General features: G+C 34.9%; 1 protein-coding gene across 9 annotated transcripts in view; it reads right to left on the bottom strand.

The window, feature by feature from the left end:
• GREB1L (GREB1 like retinoic acid receptor coactivator) overlaps nt 1–12,878 on the bottom strand; it is a 211,239-nt gene that overhangs the window by 115,184 nt on the left and 83,177 nt on the right. For 8 of the 9 annotated variants that reach the window (XM_070747610.1, XM_070747613.1, XM_070747615.1 and 5 more), the window contains one exon: nt 532–634. The gene's annotated coding sequence lies outside the window, so the exon portion shown is untranslated. Of the gene's footprint in view, nt 1–531; nt 635–12,878 lie in introns of those variants that run through there. The other variant, XM_070747607.1, reaches the window with a different exon arrangement.

Below are 12,878 nucleotides of genomic sequence, written 5' to 3'. Positions count from 1 at the left end.
AGCACGCATTAACACAATTTTCAAGACCTGTGTATTTTATGACAATGGTACACAACATATATTCTAGCAACAACAGGCTATCAGTAAAGGTATTACAAGTGTTTTCTTTGAAACACATAGAACTTTCTATTTTTTTCATTGGCAAAAATGTCATGATATTGTCAATATGCTTTGCCAAAATCTTTCAAGATTTGATGATTCCACATTTTAGCAACTGAAAAGTAATTTAAATTGGAAATTTTTAGATTTAGTTTTGGAACCCTATAGATGTCCCTGCATTCTGTGGTGAACACAGACCAAGCCTTAAGTGGTAATCCTCAAAGTTTTGATGATTATATAGTAGAGCATATAAAATAAAGGCTGCAGGGTAGTACTGTACACAATTAAAAGATTGACATTAACCATTTAATCATAATATCATCATACAAAAAGCATAATTATATCAAATTGACACAAACTATTTTTGTACTCTTGCAGTTACTGAAAATGTTACTAATGATAAATGCATTACAAATCTGGAAACAATAGTACCTTCTTTTATGCTTTTCAACCTTCGTTAAATACATTCATGATGGATGATTGTTCAAAGTTATTCTGCTGCCACTTGATTCAGGCTGTTGGAAATTTTAGATGCCTGTGAAAAAATAAAATAGTTTAAGATTGTAGATGACGGATTTAAATCTCAATATGACAGCAAATATTTTAAGACTATACAAAAAAGACAGAGCTTCTTAACAGTATTTATTTATTTATTTATTTATTTATTTATTATCTTGCATTTATTATTCAAAAGGGTAAAACATGCAAAATACTCTTTTCTTCTTCTTATTTCCCGAACAATAACAAACCTGAGAGATAGTTTGGCAGAGAGAGATGGGATTTAAAGGGTTTTCATGCCCAAGATGGAATGGGACTAGAACAGTGATGGTGAACCTTTGGCATGGGTGGTGGCACGCGGAGCCATATCTGCTGGCACGCGAGCCTTTGCCAATCTCAACTCCAATGTGTATGTGTGTGCTGGCCAGCTGATTTTTGGCTGGCACAGAGGCTCTGGGATGGCGTTTTTGGCTTCCAGAGAGCATCCCGGGGAATGGGGGGACGACATTTTTACCTTTCTCTGGCTCCAGGGAAGCCTTTGGAGCCTGGGTAGGGTGAAACAGGAGCCTACTGGGCCCACCAGAAGTTGGGAAACAGGCCGTTTCCAGCCTCCAGAGGACCTCAGGTGGGGTGGGGGAGGCTGTTTTTGCCCTCCCCAGGCGTTGAATTATGAGTGTAGGCACTCACGCATACATGATAGCACGCGTGTATGCTCTTTTGGCACCCGAGGGGGAAAAAGGTTTGTTATCACTGGACTAGAACTTACAGTCTCATTTGCTAGGCCAATAGCCTAATCGCTACATCAAAATGGCTTTACTGTTTTGTTCTTAACTATTTATTATTGCTTTGAGCTTTGAAGTAATCCCCATGGATTACTGCTAAATATATCTAATACATATTTTGTCAAAATACCTGATCATAAAACCTAACTAAATTTTACTGACCAACATTTTAATTTCATCAAACAACTACAAGTACTACAACAAAGAAAAATCTGCAATTTTTCTCTCAACATATTGGAAACAGTGAGAGCATTACACACACATACACTGACAGACTTGTTTTGTATACTATTTGTTTCTTACGTTTATATTTTCAATAGTTGTGTTTTTATCAGCTGTGGTTTTTATCAGTACCACTCAAAGTCACTTTTTGGTGAGATGGTCACGACACAAATTTGATAGAAGATAATAAAAAAATCCTTTACACAGGGAAATATTGAACAATAATTGGCTCCAATGAAGATGATGGTAATATGTAGATTGCAAAATTCAGTATGTATTCTCTGAAATATTTTTCAAGACATGCTATTAATTAATAAGATATTTGATTCTAAATAAAAGCACTGATCATTCTAATAGTCTATGGTACCAATGCACCTTATTAATATGTGGAGGGGAAAAAGTTGAAATGTGTGAATATTTTAAATATGCAATAGTCATGGGATTAATTAAATCAACATTAATTATCCATCAAGATGCACTGGATAAATTAAAATCAAAATGAAAGTATTATTTCAGGGATGTATGTGTTGTGTGTAAAAATAGAAATAGAAACAGAAATATATTCACATTCTATTGATGGAATTCTAAAACAGCTGGATTAAAAAGATGTTTGGCTAAATCCCTGGCATATTGTTATTGTTGTTAGCCGCCCTGAGTCTACGGAGAGGGGCGGCATACAAATCCAATAAATAATAATAATAAATAATATGGGCAATCAGAGGAGAATGGGAAAATAAATTACATTGTAATCTGAGGTTACCTTAAAAAAAACTTGTGTAAATGGTTTAACCACAGAAGGAAACCATTTTTTGCCAGTCTCAGCAACAGGGAAGTTTATCAAACGTGGAGGAGAGCCAAGTTTTAACAAGGCTACATATAATTGGTTGTCATGTGGTTCATTAAATGCCCCTGTTTTTATCTGCAAACCTATTCTGATTTGGGGAACTGAAAGTTCAAGGTGTCCATAAATATTTCCTTCTATAGAAAGTTTTTGTTTTTGGAAGGAGTTGCCAGCACTGAAACATGACCTTGAATGGCAGTTCTGCTAATCCAAATTTTTGAGTGTGAGTGAGTGTGTCTGTTTGTGTGTGTCTAACAGTATACTGCAGGAGATCCTTAGGAAATCAACACTTTCTGATTTGTTTCTTCAACTCTAAGTTTTACAAGACTCAACAGTGATGATGATCAAAGTCAAGCTCTATTGTTTCTGAAGAAACTGAAGGAGAGACCTTGCAAAGATTTTTAAAAAAAATAATAATTAAAGTCCATAATCCAATTTCAACAGTCATAAAGGCTAAATCTGCTATTTTTGAGGCCACGTGCTGAACATTTCACCTGCTAGTAATGACATCTTTGTATTGTCTTCTAATTACACTCAAAGCTAAGACCTTTGGCCCTGAGCCACAGACCTCCATTCAGGCTGCATATAATTCTCTTAAGCACCCTGAGCCTTTGTTGTCATTCTCAGTCTTTCATCTATTATTTACATTCATTGAGGAGGGAGCTACTCTACCATTCACAAAGCTTTAAAGCTTCTAATCATCTTAATTTCTTTGCCTTTTCCACTCTTGATTCCTGCCTCATGGCTGAACACAGCAAGCGAGCAAACGGAGGGAATCATTTTCAAGCCACTGGTTCTAATGGCAAGGCACAATCAGGGAAGCCTCTTGCAAGAAAAAGGCACGTTCTGCCATTTTGTCCTTAGCAGCAAAGGTCAATCTTTTAAAAATTAAAGTAAAAATAGCTTTGTGTTTCCATTCAGCTACATGCGTCAAATGAACTGAAAAACCACATAGCTACTTTCTGAAGTGCAATAAAGGTGCTATGCTTAAATTTAAATCCTTTGATTTCTTAATGAAGAAATAATAAGATCTAATAGAGTAATCCGACAAAATTTCAAATGAAATTAAAGCAGCATTCAACAAAACAATATTTTTCAGAAGAAATACATATACGTATAACCATTCAAAATGAACCACAAAAGGAAAGATTTGTGAATATAATTTACTCACGTTGAAAAACATGCTTTATCTACATTACTAAGTATTTTTTCCTACACTAACAGAAAACATAGAAACATAGAAGATTGACGGCAGAAAAAGACCTCAAGGTCCATCTAGTCTGCCCTTATACTACCGGTATATCCTGTATTTTATCTTAGGATGGATATATGTTTATCCCAGGCATATTTAAATTCAGTTACTGTGGATTTGCCAATTACGTCTGCTGGAAGTTTGTTCCAAGCATCTACTAAAACTTCATATAGTTCTTTTTCCTCATATATTGTTCAAAGGATAACAAAATGGAGGAGATTGCCATGATTTCAAAAGTCATCTCTGTCCATGATTGTTAGGATTCAACTACGATAACCTGTGACTCATCTCGTAATAATAATAATAATAATAATAATAATAATAATAATAATAATAATAGTAGTAGTAGTATTGCATTGTTATTGGTGTTGTGAGCGGCCCCGAGTCCTTGGAGAGGGGTGGCATACAAATCTAAATAATAATAATAATAATTATTATTATTATTATTATTATTAATTTTATTGATTGATTGATTGATTGATTGATTGATTGATTTGATTTGTATGCCACCCCTCTCCAAGGACTTGGGGCGGCTCACAACAGCAATAACAATACAATACAAATCTAATATTAAGAAAAACAAGTTAAAGCCCGTTATTACTAAAAACAATCAATTTTCCTTCTAACACTGTTGTTTCTCTCTTGTGAAAGCCTCCAGCCTCCTTGTCTTTCTCTTATTTTCACCATTTGGTCCAACCAGCAGTTCACTTGAGACTCATTCATCTTAGAATACTTCCAGTGACAGATGCTCTTAGAAATAACCATACCGCTCAGCGAACAAAAGATAACATCACTTCTAGGAAGTCAAGGGAGAAATACAACAACAGCCTTGAGAGTATGTCCCTACACATCAGTCAATAAATACATTGCAGACCTCTTGCAAATTGAAGAAGTGAAGCAAATGCTTGAAAAGAAAACAATGATGAGAACTGCAAGCAATGGACCTAAGCAAGAACCAATGGTTTAATCCAGATAAATGTATTATAAATTTATTATATAAATTGTGCTTAAAAAGCAAACAGTTGATTCTAAATCTAAAGTTTAAACAGAAATTCCTAAAACAGAGGCAAAATGATTCGTTCATGCCTTTCAACTGTGAAAGTGGAAATTCCAACAGGACAATAGTAATTCATATAATAATTCAGCTGATTTCGTAGAAACTTTAAAGCATAAAATTCATTACATATTAAAAGGAATCACAAAAATCAACTGGGCTTTCTTACTTTTATTTCTTTTGAAAACCTTTCACTTCTCATACAAAAAGCTTCTTTAGTTCTTGGATGAAACACAAAATGTTTTTGAAGGGAAAAAAAGCACCTTTGGGACAATCATGACCTGGATGATTGAGAATCTTCCTAGACATTAAAAGGAACCAATGAGAGAATTGACATCTTCTCTACTCTAATAACATTTACTTGTAAAGTAAGCACCAACAGTTATTACACAATGTATGGTTTCAGAAGAAAAGGTAAAGACAAGAGTAAGGAAAGGATGCTGTGTTGAGTTACAGATTACAAAATTTTGCCTAGGTAGAAAAGCTGCTTCAAAAGCTCCTTATGAAAAAAGCAAGGATTTGTTTTGGGTGAGCATAAAGCATAGAGTCTATGGAGAGGGGCGGCATACAAATCTAAAAAATAAATAAATAAATAAACATTAAGCACATTACTACCCGAAAACCTGAGCTTCCTGGTGGAAAAGGGTGTTTAAGCTAATAAGATGATAATTGTTCGTGCTTCCGGTTTCTAAATTATCAGGAAATTATTTTTTCATTCCACAATGATAACAAGTCATGAGAAGCCTAACTAACATTTCTTTGTCTAGACATTCAAGAAAAGGATTATTGAGATTTACTATTTTCAGCTGTTTTCGTCTTTTCTGCTGCTATTGTTTTAATTTAGCAATGACCTAGAGTCCACTGGAGTTGGACAACCAGTACATTTAAACATAAAAACACAAATAAATAAATGTAGTAACTTTCTTTTAAATATTTTTACTAATTTTCCACTTTTAAAAAGAAAACACAACACTAAGTACAGAAGAAAATCAAAGAAAATTAAATTAATAATAGTATATACAGTATACTGATATTAGCAATATATTAGCATTAAAGTCACTATATTTATATTATATAAATTATGCACTGCATAATTAATATAATTATATGCTGTAGTAACTTTCAAAACCTGGCAAAGGAGTTTATCCTTCAAAAGATAATTTTTCACTGTTAATTATCCTCCTCCAAAAACTAGGCATGCAAATAATCCTTCAGAATAACATGTGAGGTAGCACATTTCTTTGAAGGATTAAAATATATATACAGTACCATGGTTTTTCTCTCCCGATGACATCATATGTCATCGCCAAACTTTCGTCTGTGTTTAATAAATATTTTTTTAATAAACTTTAATAAATAAACTTGGTGAGTAATAATCTAAATGGTTGCTAATGGAATGGGAAATTGTAATTTAGGGGTTTAAAGTGTTAAGGGAAGGCGTGTGATACTGTTCATAGCCAAAAATAGTGTATTTACTTCCGCATCTCTACTTTGCGGAAATTAGACTTTTGCGGGCGGTCTCGGAACGTATCCCCCATGAAAATCGAGGGAACATTGTACCATACATTGAAAATAAGCTTCTTCAAAATTCACATGGGATGTACCCTGAATGAGTGATGTTTTAAAATATTGAAATTATTTAGCTTTATCTGAATTTAGTTGATTTATGCAGTGTCACCTTTATTGTCAACAACAGGATACAATAAAAGTCTGCACTATTAATTTTAGTATCAAGGAATATCCTGCCAAATCTGAAAAATGCACATATGGTCTGAGTCAACTTGACTCCTGGGGATTCATGGATACAATCATGCAGGGTTTTTTGGTAATACTAAAGAGGTGATTTCTCACTGATTCCTTGAGATGTTTTTAGACTTTCTTTCTATTCCAGACTCCTGGATTTTCTGATGGTCTAGAAACGCATTATTCTTCAGTGCAGAATGATGGCCAAATCCTGCTTGCACAAATTAGTATTGAGATAAAGTTTAGGAACATCATGAGTTTTCAGAACTTTTTTGTAATATTATGGACGGGTTTCTTGAGAGGCTACCATTTCTTAATTCAAATTTTCAGGTAGCACAATATTTCATTTTGCTTATTTAGCATATAACTCTTCTCTGGTAATTTTGAACTGCTAACAAGAGCTTACAAAACATTTGTCAGACCAATCATAGAATACAGCTCGCCTGTATGGAACCCACATTGCATATCTGACATCAACACAATTGACAGAGTCCAGAAATATTTCACAAGAAGAGTCCTTCATTCCTCTTCTCACAACAAAATACCTTACTCCACCAGACTTGAAATTCTTGGTTTAGACAACTTACAACTCTGTCGTCTCTGTTCCGACTTAATTATAGATCATAAAATCATATACCAAAATGTCCTACCTGTTAACGACTACTTCACCTTCAACCACAACAACACACGAGTGCGAAATTGATTTACACTAAATGTCAACTGCTCCAAACTTGACTGCAAAAAATATGACTTCAGCAACAGAGTAATCAACGCCTGGAATGCACTACCTGATTCTGTGGTTTCTACTCCTAACCCCAAAACCTTTAACCTTAGACTATCTACAATTGACCTCTCCTCCTTTCTAAGAGGTCTATAAGGGACGTGCATAAGAGCACCATTGTGCCTACCGTCCCTGTCCTATTGTCTACTTTTTATCATTACTTATCTAATGTTTTATATGTACAAATTATCACCCTATAATTGTTTGACAAATAAATAAATAGATAGATAGATAGATAGATAGATAGATAGATAGATAGATAGATAGATAGATAGATAGATAGATAAATAAATAAATAAATAAAGTTCTGATAACAATATTAGATTTTATACACATCCAAATAGGAAGCATGTTTTCTGATTCATAATATCTAGAAAACATATTTCCTCCTGCTACAGGAATCTATTGGCTAAGTAGTTGCCAGGATAAGAACATGACCTTGAAATGACAACTCTACTAACCCATGTCTTAATGGATAGATTTCCTTCCCCCTCAAAGATCGTAAAAAATTAGCTACTTTTAAGCACAATAAGATCAATATGAATGGAAGGGAAAAGGTACATCCCCCACGGCCAGTTCTTAATGCATGATTGATCAAAAACAAAACAAAAAAATCCCTGTAGCTTTCCAGATCACAGCTAGTGCCAAAATATCTCCTCTTTCTTGACAAAAATCCATCAAATGAAACTCTGAAAGGGTTCACCCTTCACCAGCCTATTTGCACTTCAAAAACTCTTTAAGTCCCTTCAGCTAAACCCCAGGATTTAAAACACTGCAAAAATAAAGACAGGGTGAGTGTCATTTATCTTTCTTTTGGCCTCTACTTATAGCAGTAAAGTCTGCACGTTTGGGGGGGGGGGGGGACCATTTGTTTTTCCAGACTCAATCCTTACACAATTCATGCCTTTAACATGTAATCTACAATTAAGAGATATAGAATAGAATAGAATGTTATAAGCCCAGTGTGATTGGACACACAAGGAATTTCTCTTGGTGCATATGCTCTCAGTGTACATTTAAAAAAAGATAAGATTGTCAGGAATCGTAAGGTACAATACTTAATGATAGTCTGGCTACAAAAAAGCAATCCAACTGTATTAGGAACCAGTCAATATAAATTGTAAGGCTACAAGCAAAACTTTAGTCATACAAATCATTTATGGGAGGAGATGGCTGATGGGAATGATCAAAAGATTAATAGTAGTGCTCCTATACTATTGAAATCCATTGATCTATGAACAGGCAAGGTTACATGAGGAAGACAGAAAGTTCCTTTTTTAATCCCATCACATCACCAAGCAGCACATTTTAATTCAACTTAATTTAAATTAACAATATACTAGCCAATATACAAAATATATTTTATGATTTCTACAGTATAATATGAATGGACATTTCATTGGGCAAAAGGACTTTCTTAAATCATTGTGAGGCATTCTAATTTCACTTATGAATTGTACCCCCAGTATTGGACACATTCTGCAATTATATGTTTGAGACTTTTTAAGTATAGCACTTACTGTACATAACTTCTGTGGTTACATCAAAATCTAGGTCCAGTGATAAAGTATAGTAGCCATCAAATACAGTTATCACTAATTCTCACTCTGCTACTGATTTCAATGCATTTATTTATAAATAAAACTTTTTAGCTATTAATGATATTTGACTGAGATGTTATATCCTCAAATTATACAATTGATAGTGAAAAACAGCACAGCATTTATTTCATTTAAATAAATGCTAAACCTTTTACACATTTCTTAACTTCCTTATGTTTTCAAATTTAGAAAAGCAATGATACATCTCCCCCAGGCTTTTATATTTTTATGTATGGTATTGTTTTTAAATGATGGGGTTTTTGGATGTTTTTTAATATTAGATTTGTTTACATTGTAACATTGTTGTTATTATTATTGTTGTGAGCCGCCCCGAGTCTTCGGAGAGGGGCGGCATACAAATCTAATGAATGAATGAATGAATGAATGAATGAATGAATGAATGAATGAATGAATGAATGAGACAAAATTCGAATTAGGAGCTGCCTTATTCAAATTTTGCCTACACAAACTAAAATCAAACATTTATTTCTAGTTTTCCTTCATGCCCAAATTGCATAGCTCATGTACAAAACAGAATTTGAGGAACTCAGGTTCATCTTATTCAAATCTCTTCTTTCTACCAGAGCTTCTTTAAAATTCACACAACTGGATGGGGAATCTCTGTGTATTTGTCAACTACCTTGGGGTGTAAGTTTATCAAATATTTCCTGCTTAGGACTTCTCCTCAATGCATTTTTATCTAGGACTTTCCAACTCCTAAATCAGGACCAGATTAAGGTCCAAGGACTTGCTAAGCCGAGCCCAACAATGGTGCCCTTTGGCCCTTCTAATGTTTAACTGACAAAACATTTAGACTCAATAAGTAATGAAGGTGAAATAAAAATTCAGCCTTCTTCAAAATTATTCTCCAGGCCACATCAAATAAAGACTTTAAAAAAAAATTAACAATTTATTTAAGCAATATAAGCAAATAATTCATTTTATAACTTAGGGCAAACTATCAATACTTTTTAATTCATTTTTAATCAATGTTATAACAGAAAACTGCAAACACAAACATTTATTGAAAACTAATATTAAGTATGAGAGTGAAAGAGTTAAATGGGGGGAGGAAGCTTTGTGCTAATCCCTTCCCTTTGTACCTACTTAGGTTGTTTAATGGTGAATAGGTTGCTTTCCTACTATTTGGTTTGTCAATCAATTATGTGCTAAAAGAAATTTTGCTCCATTTTAAACTTTTATTTCCAGAGTTGTTAAGTGAATCATTGCAGTGGTGCCCCCTCACGCTGCATCTATTGGTGAAATTCATAGCACTGGATGACTTTTGACGGAGTGGGAGTGTAGTGGGTTTTGAGGGTCACTTGCAGGCCTGCCCCAGTACCGACTGTACCGGGGTTGGGTCTGACAGTGCTTCCACTGTGTCAAACATATCGTGGCCATGGTGACTGAGAAAAAGTACATTTTTTTAATTGTCTACCAGACCCAACAGATCATTAGCTTCTAAGAATTAGTCAAACCACATCATATTTATTTTATTTATTTATTTATTTATTAGATTTGTATGCCGCCCCTCTCCATAGACTCGGGGCGGCTCCCAACAGAGTAAAACAGTTCATAACAAATCTAATAATTTACAATTTAAAATATTTTAAAAAACCCGTTATTAAGCAGACATATGTACAAACATACCATACATAAATTGTATAGGCCCGGGGCAGATATCTCAGTTCTCCCATGCCTGACGGCAAAGGTGGATTTTGAGGAGTTTACGAAAAGCAAGGAGGGTGGGGGCAGTTCTAATCTCTGTGGGGAGTTGGTTCCAGAGAGTCGGGGCCGCCACAGAGAAGGCTCTTCCCCTGGGTCCCGCCAACCGACATTGTTTAGTTGACGGGACCCGGAGAAGGCCCACTCTGTGGGACCTAATCGGTCGCTGGGATTCGTGCAGCAGAAGGCGGTCTCGGAGATATTCTGGTCCGATGCCATGAAGGGCTTTATAGGTCATAACCAACACTTTGAATTGTGACCGGAAATTGATCGGCAACCAATGCAGACTGCGGAGTGTTGGTGTAACATGGGCATACCTTGGGAAGCCCATGACTGCTCTTGCAGCTGCATGTCTCCCAGTTTTCTTTCAACAGGTTGAATGGCACTGGCGGATGGAAGACATGCTTGGCACATATTCTGCGGTGTCTTCTGAATGCTACCTGTCTGGTTGCGATGCCAAAGGTTCGATCATCATTGTTCTCCAGATCCCAAAACCTTCATCGCCACTTCGTCATGGGAATCACGACTCAGGAGACAGACTTTATGAACACTGTTTTATTGGCAACTCTCTGTACAACCAGCAACTTGCAATCTGACAACTAGCCCTGGTATAGAGAGCTGTCAGATGCTTTAACCAATAGCATTTGACTAGTCTCCCCTCAAACACTGGACCTGGTTGTAACCATGTTCAACTGGCAGTATACACTACAATTATATTGGTTATGGTTATGTAAATAAAGTTGGCCATTGACCAAAAGGTTTGCAAACTACTGTAACATTAAGCATATGTAATCATGTTGCAAGTTCTTATTTATACCACAATCCTAAACATATTTAACATATTTAATGTTCTACTATACAGACTTGGTTTATAATGAAAATGCTCACTAGATAATGCAATGTTATCAGAAAGTGCTTAACCCAATATATCTTTTTTGGATTTGATTTAATTAAACAGTGCCAGAGACCTTGCATTCTATATTATCATTGATTATACTGATTTATTTGCTAGTGGATAAGGTTTGGAACATGTTAAGGTACTTGCAAATGTTATAGGTTTTGATTTTTGCTTTTGCAATTTTCATTAACAGTGATGTACTGATACTTAATTTTCATTATTTTCAAGGTGGGAGGAACACATATAATGTATATGTTTATAATATTGACAAGGAGCATTTTGATACTTTTCCAATAATTGCTGATTCAATCTCTTACCATTAGCTATGTGAATAATATAAATATATTAGATATGAGGTATCTTTTCTTATCTTTTTTCTGTTATTGCTAAGAATATAAATCCTAGAATTTACAGTCAACATGTTATAAAATTGAAAACAACTAACACAAGCTACTTAGACATGAGTTTGGTTCAATATAACTCTCCTCATAAGTGATAGTCTTTATCTTCCTAAGCCAACAGTCCATGATTAAGTATCAAATAATGAATTTTATAATATAACAAATAATACTAAATGCAGCACATCTTCTGTAGCCAAGTATATTAGAAATAGGCAATCTGTACTTCTCCAGAAGGGCAAAACTACAAACTTTAGAAGCCTTAGCCAAATTAGCCAATCTGTAAGAGATCTGAAAGCTATAGTTTTCTCACCATTGATAAAAGATACCCATAAATCAATTGTCTTCTGTGCTACTATCTCTATGGTACAGAGGTTTGTTCCAAGTCACATCTTTTAACATTTCTAACAGAAAAGCTTGTTTGAAGCTGCTGGGTGAAATTATGAAAAAAGATGAAGAATTAAGATTATATTAAAACATTTTGCAAAACAACCGGGGAAAGAGGTTCCATAAATCTCTCTTAAGCTAATTATCTCTAGAGCATGCAGCTCAAAATACATTTATGAGCTCTAAAATTAAGAGTGGGCAAACAAACAAGGCCAGGTACAGTTGTGACCAATTATCACATCACACAAGAGGAAAACCTTCTGAGCACAAAATCCAACTGTGGTTTCTATAATTTTGTAAACAACAAATGTAAAGACTTTTACACTGTAAAAACATATTATTTTTAATTAATTATTTATGTACAGTATTTATTATTAGAGTTGGAAGGGCTCTTGCAGGTCATCTAGTCCAACCCCCGATTGTGCAGGAGACCCTACATCACACTAGTCCAATAGCAGTCCAGTCTTTTCTTGAAGGTCACTAGTGTTGGAGCGTTCACCACCTCTGCGGGCAAGCCGTTCCACTGGTTGATCACTCTCACAGTCAGAATGTTCCTCCTTATTTCCAGGTTGAATCTCTCCTTGGACAGCTTCCAAC

Source organism: Erythrolamprus reginae, chromosome 3 (assembly GCF_031021105.1).
Source record: "Erythrolamprus reginae isolate rEryReg1 chromosome 3, rEryReg1.hap1, whole genome shotgun sequence".
Lineage (NCBI taxonomy): Eukaryota > Metazoa > Chordata > Lepidosauria > Squamata > Dipsadidae > Erythrolamprus > Erythrolamprus reginae.
The sequence above is the reverse complement of the archived record's forward strand: the minus strand, read 5'-3'. Positions and strand labels throughout refer to the sequence as shown.